General features: G+C 42.3%; 1 pseudogene; it reads right to left on the bottom strand.

The window, feature by feature from the left end:
- Window positions 1-2,018: 2,018 nt before the first annotated feature.
- LOC140532695 (C-C chemokine receptor type 8-like) lies at window positions 2,019-15,906 on the bottom strand (annotated as a pseudogene).
- Between the last annotated feature and the right edge of the window lie 7,379 nt (window positions 15,907-23,285).

Here is a 23,285-nt window from a genome sequence, read left to right as displayed (position 1 = left end):
AAGAGCAACCCTGTTACACAACTTAATTTGATGAGCTTCACACTGAACAGCACAACTAGTAAATGAGCAAAACAAATTCACACATTGGCAAGTTGTGGGATATGATTGTAATGATATATTATTGTGCTATAAGAAATGATGAGCAGCATCATTTCAGAAAAACCTGGAAGACTTACATGAACTGAGATGGAGTGAAGTGAGTATAACTAGAAGAATGTTGTACACAAAATAGCAATATTGTATGATGAACAACCATGAATGACTTAGCTGTTCTCAACAATACAGTGATCCAAGACAATCACAAAGAACCCATGAGGAAAAATGTCATCCACCTCCAGAGAAAGAACTGAAAGCATGTTCTCTCTCTCTCTTTCTGTCTCTCTCTCCCTCCCTCTTCTTTTCTTTCTCCCTCTCCCCCTCCCTTACTTTCTCTTCCTTTCTTTTTTCCCACAAGAGCCCCAAAGAAAACTTCAAAGGTCAGTGAGAGGGTTTTCCCAGCTGGGTAAGAGGAGAGCAGGGTCCCCCCCAGCATGGGCCCCAGGCAGTGGTGGCAGCAGCAGCAGGTCCGCAGCACTGCATGGCAGTGGCTAAGTCAGGTGGCAGTGATTCAGCTTAAAGCCCCTGGCGAAATTGAGCAGCTGATCTGAACCTCAGCCCTGAGTGGCAACCCTGCCCCCAAATAACACTCCTGGGGGAATTGAGCAGCTGATCTGAATCTGAGTCCTGAGCACAATACTAGGGTGAGGAGGAGCACTAGGACCCTCCCCTTGACAAAGGATTCAGAAGTCAAGTAACTGGCTGGGAAAATGCCCAAAAAAGGGAAAAAAATAAGACCATAGAAGGTTACTTTCTTGGTGAACAGATATTTCCTTCCATCCTTTTGGATGAGGAAGAACAATGCATATTGACAGAGGAAGTCAAGGCTTCTGGATCCAGTACCTCCAAAATGAATATGCAATGGGCTCACGCCATGGAAGGGCTTGAAAAGCGAGTCAACAGGTTGCTAAAGGAGACCCAAAAAATGCTGAAGAAAATAACACTTTTAAAAATAGGCTAACTCAATTGGAAAAAGTGGTCCAAAAAGCCAATGAGGAGAAGAAGGCTTTAAAAAGCAGAATCAGCCAAATGGAAAAGGAGGTTCAAAAGTTCACTGAAGAAAATAGTTCTTTAAAAATGAGAGTGGAGCTGAGGGAAGCTAATGACTGTATGATAAACAAAGAACTTACAAAACAAAACCAAAACAATGAGAAAATAGAAGATAATGTGAAATATCTCATTGGAAAAACAACTGATCTAGAAAATAGATCCAGGAAACACAATTTAAAAATTATGGGGCTACATGAAAGCCATGATCAAAAAAAGAGCCTAGACATTATCTTTCATGAAATTATCAAGGAAAGCTGCTCTGATATTTTAGAACCAGAGAGCAAAATAAATATTGAAAGAATCCACTGATCACCTCCTGAAAGAGATCTGAAAAGAGAAACTCCTAGGAATATTGTGGTCAAATTTCAGAGTGCCCAGGTCAAGGAGAAAATATTTTCAAGCAAATAGAAAGAAACAATTCGAGTATTGTGGAAATACAATCAGGATAACACAAGATCTGGCAGCTTCTACATTAAGGGATCAAAGGACTTGGAATAGGATATTCCAGAAATCAAAGGAACTGGGATTAAAACCAAGAATTACCTACCCAGCAAAACTGAGTATAAAACTTCAAGGAAAAAAAATGGTCATTCAATGATATAGAGGACTTTCAAGCATTCTTAATGAAAAGACCAGGACTGAATAGAAAATTTGACTTTCAAACTCAAGAATCAAGAGGAGCATGAAAAGGTAAACAGGAAAGAGAAATCGTAAAGGACTTTCTAAAGCTGAACTGTTTACATTCCTCTATGGAAAGATAATATTTGTAACTCTTGAGACTTCTCTCAGTGTTTTGGTAGGGGGAGGGATTATACCCACCTACACCCACATCCACACCCACACCCCCCCCCCCCCCCACAGCACAGGTTGAGTTGAATCAGAAGGGATGATACCTACAAAAAAAATAAAATTAAGGGGTAAGAGAGGAATATATTGGGAGGAGAAAGGGAGAAATGGAATGGGGCAAATTATCACTCATAAAAGAGATAATAAAAATCTTTTTCAATGGAGAAGAAAAGGGAGGAGGTGAGAGGGGAAAAGTGAAGCTTACTCTCTTCACATATGGCTTAAGGAGGGAATAATATGCTCACTAAATTTGGTATGAAAATCTATCTTACACTACAAGAAAGTAGGGGAGAAGGAGACAAGTGGGATGGGGGGATGATAGAAGGGAGGGCAAATGGGGGAAGGGAGTAACTAGAAGTAAACACTTTTGGGAAGGGACAATGTCAAATGAGAGAATAGAATAAAGGGGGGACAGAGTAGGATGGAGGGAAATATAGTTAGTCTTACACAACGTGAATATTATGGAAGTCTTTTGCAAAACAACACATATATAACCTGTATTGAATTGCTTGCCTTCTCAGTGGAGATGAGTGGGGAGGGAGGAAGGGAAAGAAGTTGGAATGCAAAGTATTAGAAACAAATGTTGAAAATTGTTATTGCATATAACTTTGAAATAAGAAATACAGGTAAAGGGGTATAGAAATCTAATTTGCCCCATAAGAAAAGAGAGAAGATGGGAATAAGGGAAGGGTGGGGTGTGATAGAAGGGAGGGTACATTGAGGGAAGGGGTAATCAGAATGCAAGGTGTTACGGGGTGGGAGGAGGGGAGAGATGGGGAGAAAAATTGGAACTCAAAATTTTGTGGAAATGAATGTCGAAATCTAAAAATAAATAAATAGATAACCTTTTTTTAAGAGATGCTACTATATGCCAGGTACTGTGCTATGTGCTGGGGATGAGACAGAGAGTCTGCCTTTGAGTTTTCCTGCAAAATGTTTTACATGAGTGTGCATGTATACCCTTTATCAAATTACTATCTCAGGGAGAGGGGAGGGGAGAAAAGGAAGAAAGGAATATTTTTTAAAAAAGAAATAATGGTACAAAGTAGTAGCATATGATAGTATAGTCGTTTAAAAGAAAAACAATTTTATTTTTATTGCATAAATTGTTCTCCTGGTTCTGCTCACTTTACTCTGAATCAATTCATATGACTCTTCCCATGTTCTTCTCAAACCATACTTTTCATCTTTCTTATGAAACAATAACATTCTATTACATTCACATACTATAATAAATTCAGCCCAATCCCTAATTTTACAGGTGAGGAAACTAAACATACTTGCCTCAAGTCACACAGATAGTAAAATGATGAAACCAGAGTGGGAACCAGATCCAGCATTCTTTTCATTACAACACACACTGAACAGGCTATTCTAAATTAAGAAACCCAAAAGTTAAGCATATATAAGAAATGCAACTTGGGTTATGATTACAAGTCAATTTTTATAAGTTTGAGGATGAACTATGAAAAAAGGAAGAATTAATTGAAATATATTAGATTGTGAGTCCTTTGAAGGCAGAGACTCTCTCTCTCTCCCTTTCTTTCTCTCTTTCTCTCTCTCTCTTTCTCTCTCTCCCTCTCATACACACATGCACACTCACACATTCACACACACACACACACACACATCCCCAACACTTAGCAGTGCCTTAATAGGCCCTTAATAGATGTTTATTGATTGACTGATATATTAGAAGTCAGAAGACCTGGGTTTGATCTAACAATATTGAGGCCAAATCCCTTAATGTAACTCTCTAAGGTAGGAGTTCTTACTGTGGACCTCTTCTCAAAATTGTGATTAAATGCATGAGATAAAATATATAGGATTAGAAGGAAACCAATTTTATTGAAATGCAATTAACAGAATATTAAAGAAATTACAGACCCCAGGTTAATAACTCTTATCCTAAAGTTTTTCTTTCCTTCAAATGTTTAAAAATATAAGCGAGAACCTATAACAAACAAGAAATTTAATCTCTCTAGTTGTGGAAAGGTACATCTGGTAATCTGATCTTTACGCTAACACAAATAATTCAATGGTATGGTCCAAGCACAAGTTCTTTTCTTGATCTCTTCTTACCGCTCAATACCCTGCAACCACAACTATCTCCCACACAGGATATATTTGACCACAGGGTACAAGGTCATGTTCTAAGATGTGTACTAGAGATGTTGTTTTTCATTTGTAAAAAGTTCACTGCAGAACCTATAATTTTGTGACTCTTTAAAGCAAAGATCAGTCACCTAGTAACCTGTGAGTGAAGCCAGTTGTCCTACAATTCCCTAGGTTTCACCAGGTCCTTTTGGCAGAAGAAGCACAGGGGTCAGGGAGAAAGTAAAGAAAGAGGGAAAAAAAAGGAAAGAGGGAAGGAGAAAATAATGAGGGAGAGAGAGAGAAGGCAACAGAGAGGAAGAAAGAGATGAAGAAGGAAGATGAAGAGACAGAGAGAGAATAAGAGGAAGAGAAGAAGAGAGAAGCAAGGTGAGAAAAAAAGGATAAGAGACAGAAGAAGAAAAGAAGTTGAAGAAAGAGGGAAAGGAGGAAAATGGAGAGGGAAGTGAAAAGGAGAACCCAGGGTTTAAAGTGAGAGAAAGATGGAAAGAGGGAAGAAGAGGGGTAGAGAAAGGGACAAAACTGGAACAAGTTAAGAAGAACAAAGTTTTTCTTTCTAGGAGAACTGGATATTGGAAGCAACTAGATACTGTTCTTGGTTTCCTTAATCCATTCCCACTCTCCATAGCAAGTCTTTTCCCTGGGCATCTCTTAAATATAGAAATATAGGAAAGGTTGTACTCAGGCTTTTCTTAAAATCATAGTAAGTGCCAGACTTCTCATTCCAGATAAATTGGTTTAACAAGGGGCAACTAATAGTTCTATTGGCAGCCAGGTGGTGCAGTGGATAGAGCACCAGTGCAGGAGTCAGGAAGATCTGAGTTCAAATGTCACCTCAGACATTTGACACTCACTAGCTGTGTGACCTTGGGCCAGTCACTTAATCCCCATTACCTCATCCTGGGTTATTTCCAGTCATCCTGATGATAATCTGGTCACTGGATTCAGATGAGTCTAGAGGAGAAGTGAGGCTGATGACCTGCACAGCCCTCTCTCACTCAAAACAAAGTCAAATGCAAGTCATGTCATTATTTCTCTGATGGCATGGTCTTCTTCGGCAAAGAAGGATGAACACACACAATAGTTCTACTGGTAGATCTGATGCATTTTTTAAAGAATGCATCTGTTCACTGTAGTCTAGTCAACCACAGACAGAGCAAAACTGGGTACTGAATCTGGTTGATTTGAAGGTTACAGAAGTCCTGCATTGTTTATAAAAATGATCTCTGGAGTCCATTTAGTGAATTCACTTTCATCCTAGACATAAAAATGCCACACCCCACCCTCAACTTTTGCCTATTACAGTCCTCTAGTGGCAAAAGACAGATTGGTTTCTCATGGACAGAATTCTAACACTCACTTAGGGCAAACAGTTTGGAAGATCACTAAATCAACTTTTCAAGGTAAATTTAGTTGATGCAGGGGAAAGGCTTCATAACATAAAGGTCCATGGTGGAAGCCTTCAGCATATTTTAAGATTGAGGTCAATAATGGTAATGGTGAAGATGCCAAATCTGCATGGGCATCTAAGCACACACTTGAATAACTTCTAATTTTAACTAATTATTCTTGCTCATTAAGGAATGGCCTCAATTATTTCTAGCAACCAAAGCAATACAAGCTCCACTGATTTCTTCTCATTTCCAAGACAAAGTCCAGATGACCTCTCCCTAGTTGCATCTTAGCTCTTGGCTCCTTTCTAAATTCAAGCTGTCTCATCACGTAAGATGCTTAGCCTTTCACTGAGGCTGGGGTGTTTGGAGAGCCTAGTGTAACCACACAAATAGACATCAACTCCTTGTTTGCTTTTCAACCAGAAGAGTTAAGGTTCTCATAGAAGATGGTAGAAAAGATAGTAGCATTATATCTCATACAGAATTTCCTGCTGTTCTCCCCTGTTTCTTATGCCCAGGCACATTATTTTACTCTGATATTCACTGATTTAATTAATCAGTTTTATCTTTTAATGACAATGATCTTAATTGCAATGCAGACTATCACTTTTTCCTATGGGTATATCATAGGATCTTAGGATCAAAAGATTCTGAGCTGAAAAGGAAGGACCTTAAAGATCCTTGGGTCCAAGGCTCTTATTTTACAAAGGAGGAAACTGAGGTCCAAGGATATAAATGACTAGCCCAGACAGCAAGTTGAAGAGCCAAGATTCCTGCCCAGGTCTTTTGACTCTCAATAGATCCCTCATAATTCCTCCTTTTTTCTCATAATTCAAAACCAGACTCATGTAGAATGGGCTTGTGGTCCTAACAAAAGTTGCATTTCTTGTAGCAAGCATCAACTTTGTATTCAAGAGAAATTCAGAATATTCTATGCAGTGTATTGTATTGGAAAGAATACTGGATTTAGGATCAGAGGATGCTAGTTCCCACTCTGGTTTGACTTCATTATTATTTTTTTTTTTTGCTTTCTGTGTGACCTGAAGCAAGTCTTTTTATAGGTGAGTTTCTTTGCCTGTAAAATGAGAGGATTGGACTGAGCTAATTCTCCTAGATGAATGTAATGTAATGATATAGTTTCATAAGAAATGAACAAGGTGGTTTAAGAGGAGTATGGGAAGAGTTATATGAACTGATTCATACTGAAGTGAGCTGACTGAGAAGAACGATTTATAGGCTAGAAATAGCATTGTCAAGACAAGCAATTTTGAAAGACTTAGGAACTCTGATCTATGTAATGACCAATCAAGATTTCAGGTGTCTGATAAGAAAGCATGCTATCTACTCCTGACAGAGAGATCATGGCCTCAAGCCGTAGAATGAGGCATATTTTTTGGACATGGCCAATGTGAGAATTTGTCTCGCTTGTCTCTGCACATTTGCTACAAGAGTATTGTTTTTCTTTTTTCAGGAAAAAGTGGAAATAGGAAGAGAGAGAGAATGAATACTTGCTAATTGAAAAAAAAGCAATAAACTTAAAAATAAATAAAGTGTAGGAATTAGACTAAATCATTCCCATGTCTCTTCAAGCTCTAGATCAATGAAAACTCTTGTCCACAGGAAGATTACCCACAGTGATCTAGCCTCTAGTTCAGCCTGGACCCCTGGATAGGCTTGGGGCTCCTGGGAATAGAGTAGAACTGAGATGATTGGGTTGATACCAGTCTTGGGGAAGGAGGCAGCAGAAGAGACAAGGACAAAAGAATCTAACTATATTCCAAAGTAAACCGTAACTGACATTTGTATCCTTCCTTATCTTTCCAGCAGGTTCCTTTATATACTATGACACCTCCAATTCATAGCTGACTCATTATGGGAAATACAGAGATACAAATCTGTTTCTTGAAAGAGGTGATATGAACAGAACTGAGATGTCACTTTGGGAGAGGGTGGGACAAACTGCTTCTCACATGACAAGGTCTTCAGTCCCTTTATTATGCTGGTCCTTTCCTGCAGAGGTAGATGGGGTTGCAGTAGAGTGCCAAGAAGTACAGTAGAGTGTGAGGAAGACCACAGATTAAATCTAACCTCAGATACTTATTATCTGTGTTACCCTGGGCAAGTCACTTAATCGCTGTTTGCCTTAGTTCCTAATCTGTAAGATGGGCTAGAGAAAGAAATGGCTAGGGGATGCAATAGATATCTTGCTGCTGACCTATATTGATTGAGTAAGCAGTCTATTAAAACCCTTAGAAGAGCTTTCAAGAGGAAAAATCAAATGTTTGCCATAGGTCTTTCTTCATAACCAAAACTCCCTTATGCTCTTTGCTCACTCTGATACTAGAATCTCATACAAACACTTTGTTCCCTTTGAAAGGAAAAAGGTAAGATCATACAAAAAGTCACAATGCTTCACGAGATATAATTGATGCTGAAGGAATGCAAAGAGAGTGGATGCCCAGGTGTTCAGTTGTGTGTTCTTTGTCTGGCTGGGAAGACTGTTTGAATTTCTGAAAGATGTCATAGAGGTGCTTCTTGAACTTTTCCTCCACAAAAGCATAAATGATAGGGTTGACACAGCAGTGGGTTAAGGAGATGACCTCAGTTATTTGGATGGCCTGGGTGAGTTTCTGACTCAAGTCACACCCATCCAGGATGTGTGGATTATACAGGGGATTCACGAAGAACATCATATTAAAGGGAACCTAGAAGAAAAATACCACCACTATGATGAGGACCAGCCTCATGGCCTTGATCTTATGGTGTTCTAACACCCCTTCAGATGCCTCAGGATATTGGCATAACAGTAAATAAGGATGCTAAGTGGAATGACAAGGTCCAGGATGTTGATTTCAAAGTGGGTGATGAGTTTTCACTCAATAGTTCTCTCATCATGGAAGGGTGCTCTCCTCTGAAGATACTTGGTAAAACACCAGCAAAGGAACAGAAGTCAAATTGGCTGCCAACCACACCAGAAGGCTGACAGCCACACCCTTCCTAGTGGTCCTCACCTTCAAGGCATAGACTGCACGGACGATGGCCAGGTATCTGTCCATGCTCATGATAGTGATGAAGTCAATGTAATAAACCCCTGAAATGACCTCGTACATGGTGTTCCCAAAGATCCACTGGCCCAAAGTGTAGTGTGTCAGGAAGGGGAAGGAGAAGAGCAGGTCAGAGATGGCCAGGCTCATCAGGTACACATCAGACATGCTTCTCAGCTTCTAATAGACTACCAGACCCAGAATGACCAGGACATTCCTCAGCAACCCAAACACAAAGAGCAAGGCAAGAAGCAGAGAGATGGACTTCTGGGTGAATGCAGTGTGGCAGGGACTAAGTGTCCAGTCTGGGTAATAGTCTTCTGTGGTCAAGGACATGTTTGGCTCCAAGGAGTAATCTATCCCAGCTCCTGATTTCACATAGTCTTAGTTCTCCAAGGTAGTCTATAGATCTTCCATCCTTCCTTTCCTAACTTGTACTGTCATACTAGTTCTCAGCTTCCAAAGAAATATATTTCCACAGCATGGGTGTGTTTGCTATTAGCTAGATTTAGCTAAAAGAGGAACCATTATCCGAGGTTGGTTCCTCTCTTTGTTCTCCATTTCCTCCTAAGTGGTCTGTAGCATTTGGTTTCTCCTTTTTAATATCTTGCATCAAGCACCTCTCAACCTGACTCTGTCCTCTTCACATACACATCTGTAGTCTTAAGGTAGAGCTCCCAGGGCTGGTAAACCCTAGTAGTTCATGGTGCCATGCCAAGAAAACTAAAATCACAAAAACTGCATACAGAACATTGCCATGCTAGGCCCTGTTCCAAAACCCACTCCTGGCAACATTTTTTATCTAATTGATCCTTTAGAGTTAGGGTGGTACAGTGGGTAGAAAGTTAACCTCAAAGTCAGGAAGAATAAGGTTCAAGTCTTACCCTTGAAGCATGAGGGGTCTGTGACTCTTGGCAAGTCACTTAACCTTAACTTTTGGTAGGAGGTCTTTCTTGGTTTCTTCCCCTCCTGCTCACTCAGAGGCAAGTCATACAGAAAGTTTCTTGGTCTTTAGTGTGCAAAGGAAATGACAATTCATTTCCTTTAGTGTGTTTTTCTCCATTAATAAAACCATAACATTTCTAATGTTAAACCATTTGACAGTGCCAAAGAGTTTGGCAGTAAGAATTTCTTTCCCCCCAGGCCTTGATCAAACAGCTAAGACTCCTGGGAAAGCAGAGGCTGCAGAAGTAGTTGCCAGGTCCCATCTCCACAACTGATTCCCTGCATGCTGGCTGTGGAGACTGGTTTAGAAACAGGGCTATTCCTGGAAACAGTCTATTCCTAGGCCATTGGGCTTAGGATCCTGGGCTACCTACATTTGAGTCTGAGTGGATATGGTGGCAGTGATTTGACTTGTCCATCACATAATGCCTCCTGTCTCTTTCCCTTACAGAGCCTTGCTATCTTACCTAAGTTTGCTTGGCTGGCCTGTGGGTGGAGGTTGGTTAGTTGCTGGTGGGCATGTTACCCCCATTAGCCACAGAGATTGCTCTCCTGGATGATGGTTGTAGGGGCTAGGATAGAAGTAGGGCCAGCATCCTGAGGGATGATGCATTTATTCAGGGCTCCTGGAATTATCTGCTCATTGGTGAAAATGGTAGGTTCATTCTTCATATGGATTGCTCTTAGTTCTGACATATATTGACCATGTGACCCTAGGCAAATCGCCTAACCCTTCAGAGCTTTAGGCAACTCTCTACAACTATAAGTTTCGGAGAAGTTGGTATTGATAGCAGGAACTTTCTCACCTGGGAGTTCCCTATACCCGTGAAATCACAGTCCATTCCCTCCATGTGAAAGCATTTAAAATATATAGCCTGTCATGTCCCAAGAGTCTTAATCAGTCTAAATTGCTTAACATAGCACTAAAATTTTTGGGACATCTTGTGTAACCACAAGATAACAACAAATATAATCTTCAAAGTGTACCTCTTGTGCAGAAAAAAAAAAAAGTTTTTTGCAACATCTGAACAAACTCTCTCCTTCCAATCCATTTACAGAGTAGGGATATTTTGACAAATACTTATGCTAGGCCAAAACCCAGGATAGACTCCAGGGGATTGCCTTGATGGCAGTGAGTCATGGGACTGCTTAGAGATTTCACTCACCAGCATCAGTGGAGTGGCCCTAATGCTCAGACTCTGAGATCTGAAGAGGAATCTCGTTCCAACTCTCTCAGAGCCCAGTGGAGAGCAAAGAGATGTACTGGATGCAAGTAGGCTTGGATTATTGGGTAGGGGGAGAGAGAGGGGGAAGGTCTTGAAATCATTCCACAGAGGATTGTAAAAGAGACAGCACCTTCAAAGTGGCGGAACTCTAATTGCCTAAAGCAACTTTGAAAATAGTTTGTCCCTCCTCCTCCCAAAGTGACATCGCAGTTCTATTCATATTATCTCATTCAAAAAACAGATTTGTTATCTCTGTATTTCCCATAATGAGTCGATTGGAGGTGTCAAAGTGTAAAGAGGAAGACGTAGGTGAGATAAGGAAGGATGCAAATGTCATTTATGGTTAACTTTGGAATGTAATTAGATGTATTTGTCTTTGTCTCTTCTACCTCCTCCATCCCCCAAGACTGACTTCAGCCCAACCGTCTCTGTCCTACCCTACTCACAGGAGTACCAAGCCTGGCCAGGGGTCCAGGCTGAACAAGAGTCCAGATCACTGTGGATAATCTTGTTGTGGAAGTTTTCTTTGATCTAGGGCTTAAGAGACTTTAGGACTGATTTAGTTTAATTTTAAGTTTATTCTTTTTTAAAAAGTATTTTATTAGTTCTCTATTTTTTAAAAAACAGGACAATGCTGAAAACCAAAAATAAATTAATAAAACATAACAAAAAGACAAGAAGAGATCTTTGGCACTTGATTTGTCCTTGGCTTATGGCCTACAGTGAAGGTTGGACCCAGAGAGCCTATTGTAAATCCAAGTGGGGAAAAAACTTAGAGACCAAAATATACAATCTCAACAGTAAGCAGCTGAGGACTGAGTTTAGGCATTAGCTGGGAGAAAATAAGGACCACAGGGGTTATTCCAGCTAGAGTTCCTCCCAGTATAGAGTGACACTTGTTCCCAAAGTGGAATGAGTGGCCTCTGAAGACTGGGGAGAAGGATCTTTCTCACTGGAAGCCTTTGAGGGGAGGCAGAATCAATTACTTTTCGTTGGGATCTTTAAAGGGGAAGAGTGCTTCAGTTATGGGTGGGATTTCAATTCAGAAATTCTATTCCAGTTAGCTCTGGAGGGACTTCAGCTTCCTGAGAGCAGGCTTTGATTAGGTGAGAACCTAATGTCATTGATTAGATCAGGGGCTGGGCTGGGCTGGGCTGGACTGGGGTGGAAAGGATGGGCCTGTGTGGTACACTAGAATGAGCTACCTCTGGCCCTCTAATTCCAAGGATTTTATTCAAATCCCATCTCTGACATATACTGCTTGTGTGATCTTGGGCAAATCATCTAACCTCCATGCACCCCAGTTTCCTCATCTGCAAGGATAGCTTATATCCTGTCATCCCCCATGGGGGTCTCAGGAGTCTAAGTGCAAACTGCAAGTCTGAATTTTTTTGCTTTAAAATTGAAGTCTGCCTTGTATCCAGGGCTTCTGAAATCTGGGAGTGAATACCCTGTAAGTACTTCCAGCATCTTGAATCTTGTATCCAGGGAGACTCTCTCATTATAGCCAGGGCTTTCCTATCCTTTTATTTAGGATGTGATTAATTTGATTTGGTGTGCAAATCTATTTTTGGAGTTACCTAAGGTGTCCCATCTTAATGGGTTCAAGCACATGAATTAAAAGGTCTAAGGCTGTACTTTGAACTCTTATAGATTCCTTACTAGGCAAATTCAATTCATATCAATTAAACAAGTATGTATTAATCACCTATGTACAAAGCACTATGGATGTTTGGATCACAGACTTCAAGACTTGGGGCAGGTTGGAGCAGCTATGCAGAAGCTAATTATCTGATATGGAGTATATCCTTACCCCACTGGAATGCCTACTTCCCATGGGGAATTTGAAGTATTGCCTATAGATCCTTAATCAACGTTTGGACAGAAATAATTTTCATCATCTATGGAGCAAAGCTCTTCTAAAGGCCTGTGCTGATGGAGGAACTAACCACCTGATTCATGCCACTGAAGGAGAACAGAAGAGTAATGACAGTTGATGAGGAAGTTGTACAAGAATCCTAGAAGAGCAAAAATGTGCATCAAACACAGAAAAGCAGTGGTCCCTGTAATCAGCCTTGTTTTGGCACAGAAAACAAAGACACATTTGCTGAGATACGTGAACTATTCTTTGGTGCAAATGAGTTAATTTCATCTGTATCAGTCCAATAAATCTTATAGGCTTATAATATCTGGTAAGAAATCCTTATGCTAGTAAGAAATTGATAATAATTAGTCACATAACTAATGATAGTCAAAATGATAATCACATGATTGCTTATTCCTGGAGAAATAATTGTCATAAAGTCTAGTATACAGAAATCTCCATTTTAGAGATTCCTTTGAGAACTCTATATCAGAGGTTCTTAACCATTTATGTGCCATGGACACCCTTGGCATTCTGAAGAAAGCTGTGGACCCCTTCCCAGAATGATGCTTTTATACAAATAAATATATATCATTATGAAGGAAACCAATTATATTTGAATACAGTTGTCAAAATATTAAAACAATTCATGAGTACCTAAATTTTGGCTTCTGCACTAACAGAAGCTAAAATAAACAGTACCATTTTACTAATAAAAAAATGTTGGCAGAGGCCTTTGAGGCTATTTAGTCCCACCCCTTCATTTTACAGATGGGGAAATTGCCCAATTAGTTTCATTCTCTTCTATAGGCAAGGTGGCATAATGGAAAGAGGGCTTTGGAGCCAGAAGGATCAAGTTTCAAGTCCCATTTCTCATCTATACCAGCACATAGTAATACCGTATAAATTCTTGTCAACTGATTGCTCAGTGACCTAAACAACTCTCTAAGACTATAATTTGCAGAGATCTGCATTGGTAGAGGGACCTTCCTTCCCATGAAGTTCTCTATAATAGTGAAACCATAGGTTCAGACTTTATCCTTACTCTATAACTGTCATTTTATTTTTGTGTCTTAACACAATGCTCGGCACTCAGAATGTATTTAGTATTTTTAAAAATTAAAATGAAAAAATTTAGGTGGCATATATTGTCTTCAAGTGCTAGAAAGTTTGCAGTGGAGAAAAGGGGTTAGTCTTGTTTGCCACCTGCATGAGGCAAATGTCTCTCCAGCTGTTAGTGCTTCACTAAGATTACTTTCCATTTACTCCTACATGTATTTTGTATGGGACTATTTATTTACATGTTGTCTGCCCTATTAGAATGTAAACTCCTTACAGGCAGGGGTCATTTTTACCTTTTCAAAAATGTAACTTTTCCTTTTTTTATTATTTGGAACTTGACAACCACACAGTTTAGTGACTTTATGGACATAGTTCCAAATTGTTCACCAGAATGGCTGCACCAATTCACACCACTATTCAACAATGCATTAATGTGCCAATACTCCTACATTTTCTCCAATATTTGTCACTATCCTCTTCTGTCATCTTTACCAGGCTAGTAAGTGTGAGGTTGAACCTCAGAGTACTTTTAATTTGAATTTCACATATTATTAGCAACTGGGAAGATTTTTTTTTTATGTGGCTGTTGATAGCTTAGATTTTTCCTTAGTGAAGTGTCTGTTCATATCTTTTGACTATATATGTATAAGAGAATAAGTCCTGTTTATATTTGAATCTGATACACACATCTTGTCTATCAGACCTTTATCAGAGCAATTTGCTGCAAAGCTCTTTCCCTCAGTTGTTTCCCTTCTAATTTCAGCTTCATTGATTTTGTTTGTGCAGGGCTTTTAAGTTTTATGTCATCAAAATTGTCTATTTTATCTTGAGATATTATTTGTAAAAAGCACTTAGCACAGGGCCTACCACATAGCAGGAACTATGTACTTATTTCCTTCCTCGCCTGTTATCACTCTCTAGTCACCTTTTTCCCAGGGTCCCTTGCCTTTTTTCTTATTGCTGGAGCTTAGGGAAGAGTCGGGCACATAAGCGCTTAATAAATGTGTGTTAATTGATTGAAAGTAGACCTAGGACCAACAGGGGAGCAAATTTCTGCTATTCCTAAACTCCATGTAAAATAAGGAAAATGTTCCCAGTAATTAGTGCTGTTCAAAAAAAGAAGTTAGACTCTCCTGCCCAAAAACCACCTCGATCTCCTCTTGCCTCTTGGATAAAATACAAAGACCTCCATTTAACTTTCAAGGGACTTCACAAACGGACCTCCAGCCTACTTTTCCAGGCTTGTTGCACATTATTTTCCTTCAAGTACTTTACATTCCAAACAAACTGGTCTACTTTTCATCGCCGGGAAGGAAAGCTCACAATTTCCATCTCAGAATCTTTACACTCGGCCTGGAATGCGTTATTTTGTCTCCTCTGCCCTGTAGAATCTTGAGCTCCATTCAGAGCTCAGTTCAAGCACTACTAGCTATAAGATTCCTATCTTGAACCTTTCTGTTGATAGAGCCCTCTTCCCAGAAATCACTTTCTCGGGCTAATTTTCTTGGCGGGGGAAGAACTCAGCAACAAACTTGTGGGAAGATATCACTTTGGTTCGCGAGAATCTACTCGTGGGTTCCCGTCGGTATCATCAGGGCTTGCCATAATAACACACGAACTGTTTTTCTTTAAATTACAATTTTATCTTCAGTTATGAATTCTTTCTCACCTCCACTTGCTAAGAAATCAAGGACAGCACAGCCATATCACAAGCGTGTAGAATTAAGCAAAACAAATTCCTGCGCTGGTCACGTCAAAAAAGAACTCTGCCTCCGGCTCCCCTTCGGGAGGTGAGCAGCATGGATGGAGGTTGTGGGTCGTCACCACGTGGCTTTGTTACTGTATAAATGGACCCTCCCCTTGCAGCCAGCTTCTCTGAATCCACGCTCGGTTGATTTCTAAGGCACTTGCACGCCTGCTGTCCGAACGACGGCAGCGGAGCGCGCAGGGCCCGGGGCTCGCCGCCCCTATCCATAGGAGATCCCCAGGTTCGCGCCCTCGGGCTCTTGTAGCCCGCCAGCGTCACGTGGTCCTGAAGCCCGCCTCCCATTTCTTCAGCACGACCTCGCTCGGGCGGGCGCCCGTCTGGGCCGCGATCAGCTTCTTCAGGTCCCCGATGGAGTCCTCGGGGCTGCACTTCACACGGACCCTCTTGCCCAGCCGGTCGTTGCACACAACCTCGATTATGGTTCCCGACGCCCTCGGCCACCGGCAGCTGCGAGCCCCGGCTTCACCGCGCACGAACGCCGGCAGTGCGGGCCGCGCGGGCCGCGCCTGCCTTTTGTGGGAGCGGAAACCGGAAGTCCGAAACCGGAAGTTGAACCTGTGAACACCCCACCCCCACTTCAAGTGATGGATCCGAGTATCCCGAGCTGCCAAGATACTTGTGGGCTGCCCGTGTTCTTGTCAGTGCCTGGACACTGATAGCGCCCTCCTGGAGTCTGCGCTACAAAACCAGCCGTGCCCTTCCAACGTCCTCCTGCCCCGAGCCAGGAGGGCGTGGCCCGGTACCCCGCGGTGCCCTCCAGGCCGTGCCTTCCAGGAGGTGCCCTCCAGGACACACCCTCGGGATCTGACAGCCGAGAGCCCGAGTCTGGAAGCCTTGGCCTAAGCTGGGCCTTTCTTCCCCCAAGTGGCTTCCCAAGGCTGCCTCGGGACTGCGGACTGCCGCCATTCTCCGCCCATCGATGACCTTTTTTTTTAATTTTCAAGAGTCCGTTTCTAGCTACCGACCCGGCAGGGCCTGTAGGACCGCGGACATGGGGGCCTGGGCTTGGCTGGATTGGCCAGTGGTAGCAGCGCCATCTCCTCGGAGTCTGCCCCACCTGGGGTTTGGGCCTGAGGCAGGAGGTGGAGGGGAAAAGGGGGATGGAACTCACTGGACAGAAGAGTCCCAAGACTCCTCCTCACATTGTTGGGCTCACTGAGCAAAGAAATAAACCCGCTGCAGCCTCTTCTAACCCTCCAGGCTGGATCTCCCTGCTAATTAGTCAAAGGCATGATGGCCTGCCCAGCTCCCACCCTACCCCCCCTTACTTGGTTACTTTAGATCTTTGACTCTTGGTTTGGCCTTGGTCTATGGCCTGTGTAGTGGAGGTTGACCCCAGAGAACCTATTTGGGGAAGTACGTAAATCCCCTTTTCTACAAGCACTATCTCCAACTGCGGTAAGTGGAGATCAAACTCAGCGACCAAAATACACAATCTCAAAGATAAGTAACTCAGGACTGACTTTAGGCCAGGGGTGGGGAACCTACAGTCTTGAGACCTTCCAGGTTCTTGGATTTAGTCTTTTGACTGAGTCCCAAGTTTTGCCGAACAAATCCTTTTACTAAGAGGATTTGTCCTGTGAAGCTTGCATTCCATCAAAGGGTCACACTTGGGGACCTGAAAGGCCACATGTGACCCTGAGGCCCCAGGTTCCCCATCCCTGGTTTAGGCACTTGCTGGAGGAAAATAAGGACTGTAGCCTTCACTCCAGCTAGAGTTCCTCCCAGCATGGAGCTGCAGTGGAGAGGAAATAAGTTAGAACTTGGAAGTGCTTCTGTGATTGGATGAACAGCTCTTCAATGAGAATTGTTCCTAAAGTGGAATGGGTTGCCATTCCAACTGGGAGGACTATTCTCATTGGAGCTCTTTGAGGGGAGGCAGAATCGGTTACCTTTAGTTGGGATCTGTAAAAGGGAACAGTGCTTCTGCTATGGGTGGGATTTCAATTCAGAAATTCTATTCCAGTTAGCTCTGGAGGGATTTCAGCTTCCTGAGAGCAGGCTTTGATCAGGTGAGAACATAATGTTATTGATTAGATCAGGGGCTGGGCTGGGGTGGAAGGGATGGGCCTATGTGGTACACAGGAATGTGCCATACCTCTGGCCCTCTAATTCCAAGGGTCTTGTTCAAGTCCCATCTCTGACATCTACTGCCTGTATGAACTTGGGCAAATCATCTAACCTCCATGAGTCTCAGTTTCCTCATCTACAATGATAGTTTATATCCCGTCATCCTGCATGGGGGTCCCAGGAATCCAAGTGTAAACTGCAAGTCTGAATTCCTTTGCCTTAAAATTGAAGTCTGGCTCCTGAAGACTGGAAATACCCTGTAAGTTTTTCTTCCAACATCTTAGATCTTGTGGCCTGTGAGACTCTCTCTTTTAGCAAAGGCCTTCCTGTACTTTTATTTAGGATGTAGTTAATTTGATTTGGTGTGCAAATGAAATTATTGATTTTTGGGGTTACCTAATGCCTCCCATCTTAATGGGTTCACGCACAGGAATTAAAGGGTCCAAGGTTGTATTTTGAGCTATTATAGCTCCTTCACTAGGCCAATTTAATTCAATTGAATAGGCATGTATTAATCACCTATGTGCAAAGCACTATGGATAATTGGATCATGAATTAAGAGTTGGCAGGGATCTTGGAGGATATTTAGTCCCACCCCTTCATTGCACAGATGGGAAAATTGTCCAATTAGCTTCATTCTTCTCTATAGGCAGTGTGGCATAATGGAAAGAGAGCACTTTGGAGCCAGGAGGATCAGGTTTCAAGTCCCATTTCTTAGTAATTGCCATTACATAGTAGTAATACCTTATACTAAATAATACTTTAATAATAACAATACCTTATAAATTCTCGTGAACTGATTGCTCAGTGACCTAAACAACTTTCCAAGATCACAATCTGCAGAGAATATGCTGACCTGCATGGGTAGAGGGAGCTTCCTCACCATGGGGTTCTCTATTATTAATAAAATCACAGGTTCAGCTCCTATCCTTAATCTGTGACTGTGCCATTCTATCTTTTTATCTGAACACAATTCCTTACACTCAGAATGCATTTATTTATTTATTTTTAAAATAAAGATGGTGGAGTAGGTCAGAAAATTTCAAGCTCTCCAAATTTTTCCTTACCACTTTGAGACCCATAGTCTCAAAGTGAATATATTGTGGGGAAACTAAACCCAAGTCAGGGTAAAGTAGTGTTCTTCCTATGACAACTTGAGAAGACCTCAGGAGAGGCCACATACAGAGCCAAGGCATCTCAGACTGCTGAGGGGGAGGTGGCAGGGGTATCCCTGCTCAGACCCTTTTTTGCCCATCCTGCTTCCATCTGACCCCTGCAAAGCTTCTATTGAAGTTTTCTGGTAGCACCACCAGGTTCTGAGATGCTTTCTCCGCTGAGCTGGAATCCATTGTTGATACATTCTCTCTGCTGCATTGCTTTCTTTTAGTATCTCTGCTGAGCTGCTATCTTCTGGGTAAAAGAGCACTTCTACCTTCCCAATTCTTCTACTGGACTTCCTTCTAGGAAATACAAGTGAGCTGCTGCTGCCCCCTTGTGGTTCCTAGCTTCCATGCAATTTCTTCTACCATAGAGGGAAGGGTCCCATTATCACTCCGTCTACATCGCTATTTTACATTGAGCTGGTTGCATTTACTGATTAGCCAAGATACAGTAGTATTGAGAATAAACATTTGTGAAGTGTACAGCATGCTGAGAAATGTATTCTGTATTCTCAACGTGCTTCATTTCGAACCAGCCAAAGAGAGACAAAGCAGACCCTAGGTCTAGAGGTGGAAGACGTCTTCAAGGACATGTAGTCCATTCTCTTCATTTTACAGATGGAAAAACAGGTCCACTGACGTCAAGTGAATTAGGATCATAGATTTCGAACTAAAAGGCGCCAGAGGTCATCTAGTCCATACTCTTCATTTTACAGATGAGGCAAATGAGTCCTAGGTGGATAAAGAATTCTAGATCTGCCCTTATAGATAGGCATCCTTATTGTAATCAACAACTTAATAATCTGAGAATTATGATATAGCATAAAATGCATAGATCTGAGAGATAGGAGGCTAGAGGTTTACTATGATGATAAATGAGTTATTTAACCTTTTGAGTCTCAGTTTCCTTATCTGCAAAATAGGCAGAATAAACTCATCCTATTTACTTCACAGGGTTATGCAATAATATACTTAAAAGAAACATAGCACTGACGTGGTGCTTTCAGACTTATCAGGAACTTCCCCTACAAAGGCCCTGTGAGATAAGGAGGTAATCCAAATATTATCAACCCCATTTTGCAGATGGTAAAACTGAGTCAGAGAGAATAAGTAACTTCCCCACAGTCACACAACTGCCAAGTATCAGAGCGAGATTCAAACCAAGGTCTCACCAAATTTCAAGTCCAGTGTATTTTCCAGTCTATGATGCTGAAAATTATAAGGCCACAAGATCATAAAATATAGAATAGAAAGATTTTAGATATCACAGTGCAATGGTCTCCAACCTGTGGGCCACAAACTCATTAGGACAAAAGTTACAGAATTGCAAAAGCCCAGTGAATCCATAAATCCTCAAATATATTTCCTGCAGCTAGCATAAGTAATGTGTGTTATTCATATATGTATCACAAATTTTCAAATATATAGTTTCTATTGTGATTTAACAAAATACAGTTTTATTAAAAAACATTCTTGAGTTCATAGTAACTTCTTGTCAACATGTATTTTCTCCATCAACAGATAATTATAATATGGCAGCTATCACAGAAGGAGCCATCTTTTTTTTAGAGGGTGCTTAATACTGGAAAAGGTTGGGAGCCACTGGTCTAGTGCAAATATAGGTAACAGACATGCATTATTACGACAAATCTGGAACAGCGTAAACATTACAGACAGCTCCCAAGGACTATCCAGTGTTGACCTTGTTAAATTTAAATAGACCGGAATTCATTGTATGTTCCTTCGCTGCTGGAGAAACTTAAAGCGCTCCCCACTTTAGAATCACAGATTTAGCAAGGATCCTAGAAATAATGGTGTCCAGTTCCCTTATTTTACAGAAAATGAGGCCCTGTTGGGATTCACACTCACATCTTAGAATTGTTACCACTACTTTATCTAATTCATATTTATCTACAATAGAAGCCAGTGGGGAGGTGGGTACTCCAGGGGATGACTACTCAAGGTTCAAGGTACTCCATGGTCAGTACTAGAAAACTATAGCTCATGAGCCCCCATTAATGTGTTTCTCTTTAACCATCAAACAGAGAACACAATTAGCTTAATGCAAAGATACTTAACAAAACAGAAACAAATCAGAGCCCCAATGGTGCTTACCCTTTCCTAAATATGCACAGCTGACAGAGGACAGAGCATTGGACTTGGAATCAGGAAGATTCATCTTTGTGAATTCAAATGCAGTCTCAGACACTTACTAGGTGTGTGACCCTAAGCATATCACGTCACCCTGTTTGTCTCAGTTTCCTAATCTGTCAGATGAGCTAGAGAAGAAAATGGCAAACCACTCTGTTATCTCTTCCAAGACATCCCCAAATGGGGTCACAGAGTCAGACACATAAACAGAACATAAATGGTAAGGCACATGAATAAGGATCACGTGTAGCCAGGATCTATATCTGGAGATGTGTGCGTGTGCACGTGTGTGCACACACGCACACACATGCACGCACACACTCAGAGATGTTTGTGCAGCTCATACCTCCAATTCCTTCATCTCTGTAGAACCCATGATTTCTCTTAGTGATGTCACTGCACATGAACCTGTTCTTGGTCTCATCATTTCCACTGGACGCTACTCCAGCGGTTTCCATCTAGAACATAAGTTATTTGGGAACAAGTCAGCCAGGTAGCAGAGAAGATAGAGTCTGCTCCTGATGTCAGAAATACCCATCTTTATGAGTTCAAATCTGGCCTCAGACACTTACTAGCTTGTGGGACCCTGAGCAAAGTTTCCTGCTTGTAAAATGAGCTGGAGAAGGAAACAGCAAACCACTCTAGTATCTTTGTCAAGAAAACCCCAAGTGGGGTCATGGAGAGTCAGGTATGACTGAAAATGACTGAACCACAGAAGCCAAGAAACATTTAGCACTAACTTTGTACCAGATTCTATGCTGAGTGCTAGGCTCAGAGTGAGACGATAACAAGCTTAGGCTCAAGTCTGCCAAAAACAATTTTAGATAACACTTTTGAATTTAATTAATTTAATTAAAATAATTTTGACATTTACTTGACAGTTAACGCGCATTTATTAGGTACATATTGTGTGCCAGTCTCTGTACTAAATGTACAGTAAAAAGACAGTCCCTTTTCTTAAGGAGATCACAGTCTAATGGCAGAACCGACCTAGCAACAATTATGTACAAACAAGAGGTGTTCAGGATGGATTCCATCAACTGAAGATTAAAGGGGATTAGGAGAGGAAGCATTTGCACCTACCCTTAATCCTGAGAAAAGCCTTTTTGTCCAAGAGGATGTTCTAAGAATTTGGAAAGTGCTCCTGAGAATATTTCTTAAGATTGCTAAAGAAAGGAAAAAAGGAGTTTTTTTTTTTTTTTTATGGTTGCCCAGAGGCCTAGGGAATCACATAGGTAAGTTACGGACAGAGTTGGGACTTGAATCCAAATAGCCTGACTCCCAATCCAGGCTTCCCATGTTTATATCCACCTAGAAAAACGCGGTAATGGTAATGATTTATTTGTTGAGGGCCAGGGTGGAGTGCGGTTGACAAGATCAGGATAGACCTTCGGGAAACTGTTCTTTGAGACCGTGCTCTTTATCATCGGGAATGGCTCTCCATGCCTCCCAGATGTGGCTGTCTCCGTGAGACAAACAAGGGAATTACAGAAAACAAGGGATAATGTAAAATAGATGCCCTCTAGGCTAACAGTCTTTAAAGACAATAAGACTGGCCAAATCACTGGGACAGGGGACGAGCAGAGTGTCACGTAGACTTGCAGTTTCTCTCTACATATACCCTAACCCTCGGATCAATAAATGGAGTCGGTCTATCTTTTCCTGCCTCCCGTGTCTTTCTTCTTCACCACATCACCCAGCCGTGTGGGGACGCAGGCCGTCCGCTGCATTTATGGAGAATGAGTCTGTATCTGAAGCCCGGCCCCTGGTTCCACATCCAGCAACCTCAGAGATTCCCTTAGAGACCCTAGAATGTCCCAGGCGTCCTAGGAAGGGCACCCCTGGAATCAGGGAGACGAGTTCAAATCCAGCCTCAGACAATAACTAAGTGGTGGGACTCCGGACAAGTCACTCAGTCCACTGGAGCCTCAGTTTTCTCATCTGCAAAATGGGGACAATCAGCACCTCCTTTCTCCCTCCCAGGGCTGTTGTGAGGAGTGCCTGGCATAGGGCGGCTTATTACAGACTTCGGGTGCTGGGGCTTCCAGCAGAATTTCTTCCCTTTGCAATCCTTCACCAGACTGCAGGGGGCACAGAGCAGGCTGGGGGCGCGGAGCAGGGGAGATTTAGGGCTCCAGGCCTTGCTACCTTAGGCAGGTGCCCAAGCTGTAAGGTCAGATGGCTCATTCCAGGCACAGCTAGAGCGGAGACGGGAGGGGGTTAATGACGCGAGTGCTGCTCCGGACACGCCCACCGGGTGGCGCTGCAGGCGAGGACCGACAGGCCCCAGACCCGCGGCGGCCGCACTCACCCCGGAAGCAGTTCTTCTCGCTTCTATCCACCTCCTTCACCAAAAACGCCGTAGGTCTGATCCGCCGCTGCGTGAACCCGGCCCCGGGGGGGGGGGGGGGGGGGGGTGACCTGCGCGACCCAGAAGGGTTTGCGCGGGGAGGAGAGGGGGCAGAGAGGGGGTGCGGAGGGCCGAGGCTCTCCA

This window comes from Notamacropus eugenii, chromosome 3, assembly GCF_028372415.1.
Source record: "Notamacropus eugenii isolate mMacEug1 chromosome 3, mMacEug1.pri_v2, whole genome shotgun sequence".
Classification (NCBI taxonomy): domain Eukaryota; kingdom Metazoa; phylum Chordata; class Mammalia; order Diprotodontia; family Macropodidae; genus Notamacropus; species Notamacropus eugenii.
The sequence above is the reverse complement of the archived record's forward strand: the minus strand, read 5'-3'. Positions and strand labels throughout refer to the sequence as shown.